Genomic DNA, 3,482 nt, shown 5'->3' on the forward strand with positions numbered 1-3,482 from the left:
GCACAGGTAGACCTTTTCATGTTCGTGGTGAATTTTGCATGCCTTTGTACCCAAATGTGTCATAATAGTATATTACATAAGCAAGTGGGCTTGTCTTTTCTTAACAACATCATTCCAAGCACTGGTATGGTGCAGATGCTAAAATCCAGCATAGCAGTGCTATGAAATCAGTGACAAAATGAAAACAAAAATGAATGTAAGTAACATCATCCTGTGGATACAGAGTGACAAAAAGTACAGTTCTTCAAAACATTGAGAAGAAGCAAACAACAAATCAAAAGATAGTTAACAAATTTTCTTAGAAGATAAACTTTCAGATTTTTTAATTAACCTTTGGGAAACGGGGCAAAGATCACCCAGGAATCATAGAGGTTAGCTTGGAATAGCTCTGAGATACCAGCATCTCTACTTATTCTGTGCACTGAACAATCATCTTCAGCTATTAGTTTATAATTCCAGTTGGTATTAGTTAATACCTGTATGGAATTTCTAAAATTTAGTAATCTGCCTGAAGAAAGAGGAAAGATTGTAAAATCTTAGAATAACAAAAGTGTTGTGAGAAGTTCCCATACATTTTTATTTGATCACTTACTGATGATCTGTTATCAAAGTTAATCAAAGCTTTCAATTTCCTGAATTGTTCTAGTAAACTTTATATTTTTTTAGTTTTTTGCCTCAGTATTTTTTTACTTGCTGTTTGGGGATCATGGTGGTCAGTTGGTAATGTATGTAATACTGAAGTGCAGGATGTCAATTTTAACCTCATGCATTTAAAGAACAACCCTGTGTGCAGGAGTGTATTGCTGGACTCTGAGATGCATCCTTGAACCGTTGGCCACTCACATATTATTGACTTTTACTCTGCAATATCTATTGCATAGAAAGGAGCAAAGTGTGTCTGGTTATTCTCTGTGCCCTGTGAAGCAGTAGCAGCTGCATTGGGCCCTCAGTCCCGAGGCTGTGTCAAGAATGTAGTCGTACCATTGATGCCTTTTTCTCTGATCCTAACAATACAAGCAAGACACAGGGTGATAAAAAGGGGTACGTTTATCTAAGAATCCTCAGGTGCACAGCTTGTTAGGTGGAAAACACCAAGGATGCATACTCTGCGTGATGTGTGTACAGTTATTGTAGATTTTGCACATTGACATATCTGACAAGAGCCCCACAATTAGCAGTGCACCTGGTGAAGTAATCTTCCCAGTTCTAGTATCTTCTAAATTCTCCCTGCCTGCAGTGGGGAACAGGCCCTGTTTAGAAAAATATATCTCAAAAAGCTGGTTTCAACCTTGGTTTCTAAGGAGAACCAAGATAGCATAGGGGTCCTGGAATTTGTTTTGTCTTCTGCCTAGGAAATGCTGAAGCTAAGCTACAGTTACAAGCTACAAAGCTACAAATGTATGTGTAAAGAAAACAGACAATATCTAAAAGAAAAAAAAAGGTAAAAACCAAAATGGCATCATTTCCCCCCTTTTTTTAGAGACTAACAAGACTCTATCTCATCTAGTCTCTTATTTCCACATTCAGCCCCAGCACCAGTTTACACAAACAGTTATCCCACCACCTATCACACAGATGCCAACTATAGCTACAACTATTATGAATAATTCTTTTATCCAGGCCGAGTTTGGTAATCATGAGGTGAGGGTGTGGAAGATATGGTCAAAGTTTAAGGTGTTATTTCTGGAAGCTACTTCATGTAAAATTTTAGTTTCCTTCCAAATTTCATCCACATCATTCCTAACTCTTCCACTCTGTCCACATAAGAACAAGTGGTATTAATAATAGCACATACACCTCCATGTTCAGCAAATAGGAAATTGAGAGAGCTGTTCTGTTCTGCATAACCACACAAGACAGACCATGGACTTCCTCCTGTAAGGCCAAAGTTGCATCTGCAGTATGCTGTTCAATAATCTCAATAACGGCTGAGATGTTACAATTACTGTCTGTAAGTACTCCAAAAGAGGGAAGGAAAGCTCTGACTATACTGTGGAAAAGTGTGGGATGTGTAACAAGGGCATTAACAGGTTTTTTATTTCCTCCCATTTGGATTTTCCATATGATCAAATATTGTTATATTTGGAATTTCAGCCCTAAGGGCACAAGCCTGATCTTTATCTCTGGGCAGGATTTTTCAGGCCTTATTGTCACATATCCAATACCACCCTGTCCCCAGTGGTAGAACTCATCTCCATGATGTCAGTTCCATCTTCTTCAGTTCTTGGGCTTTCAAACACCCAGGCCACCCTTGGCTAACACTGTCTAGCTTTTGTAAGTGGGCCACAGCCCTTTCCTCCAGGGTGCTGCACCAGTGCCCCCAGAGCACCATTCAGTCACACCTATGTAAAGAGTTCAAAAGGCTTAGTTAAGTCCAGCAGCCCCAGAGCTGGGGCTGACATCAGGGAATGTTTCAGCTGTTTAAATGCAGCCCTTGTGCTCTCTGTCCACACGATGGTTCCCTTTGTGGCTCCTTTAAGGCTCCATATAGAGATTTTGCTATAATTTGTCCATAATTTGGTATCCATAAGTGACACCAACCTGCCATTCCCAGGAAGGCTTGCATCTCTCTCACGGTGTGGGGCTCTGGAGGACGGTAGATTACTTCTTTCTGTTCTCTGCTGTGTTGTCAATGTCCACAGAAGATTTCTAGCCCCAGACAGACTACTGTTTTCCTGGTAACCAGTGTTTTCTCTTTCAAGACTCTATACCCAGTTAGTCCCAAAAGGTTCAACAGAATTACAGTGAGCTGGATGCAGTGAGCTTGCATATTAGCTGTAATTAGGGTATCATCAACATATTGAAGAATAACCCCTCCTGGTTCTTGTCTTCTCCAGTCCTCCAGCTCCTTTGCAAGCTGGTTTACAAATACTGTTGGGCTATTTTTGAATCCCTGGAGTAGAACTGTCCAGATGAGCTGCATTTTCCTCCCTATCTCAGGATTATCACACTCAAAAGCAAAATGTTCTTGGCTGTTCTTATGCACAGAAATAGAAGAAGACATCCTTGAGATTTAAAACACTGAACCACCCTAATTAATTTGTCAGTGTGGTCAAAAGAGTGTAGGGGTTTGCTACAATTGGGTGTATATCCTCTGTTACTTCATTAATTTCCCTTAAATCCTGCACTAATTGATAACTCTTGCCATCAGCCTTTTTTACTGGCAGAATGGGTGTATTACCTTTAGATTCAAAGTCCACTAATAACCCAAGTTGAAGGAACTTCTTAATTATAGGTGCCAATCCCCTACGGCCTTCTGATTTCTAACTTGTTTCTGCCTTACTGGTGTATACCCTACTTTGAGTGTAATACTCACAGGCTCAGTTCCTTTGGATCTCCCAGGGAAATCATTGGCCCACACTATTGGAATCACTATTGGACAGCATCTTCAACTTCTTTGGGAATTTCTCCATAATTCTCCTGTATGAAAATAGCAGCTGCCTCAACAAATTTAGTTTCAGGAATTATAACTTTCACTCCCC

The 3,482-nt window shown here is 40.1% G+C and overlaps 1 pseudogene; it reads right to left on the reverse strand.

Annotated features, from left to right (window-relative positions):
* Positions 1-1,523: 1,523 nt before the first annotated feature.
* LOC148224935 (syncytin-1-like) lies at positions 1,524-2,566 on the reverse strand (annotated as a pseudogene).
* Positions 2,567-3,482: the final 916 nt, after the last annotated feature.

Source organism: Sturnus vulgaris, chromosome 2 (assembly GCF_052056855.1).
Source record: "Sturnus vulgaris isolate bStuVul1 chromosome 2, bStuVul1.hap1, whole genome shotgun sequence".
Classification (NCBI taxonomy): Eukaryota; Metazoa; Chordata; class Aves; order Passeriformes; family Sturnidae; genus Sturnus; species Sturnus vulgaris.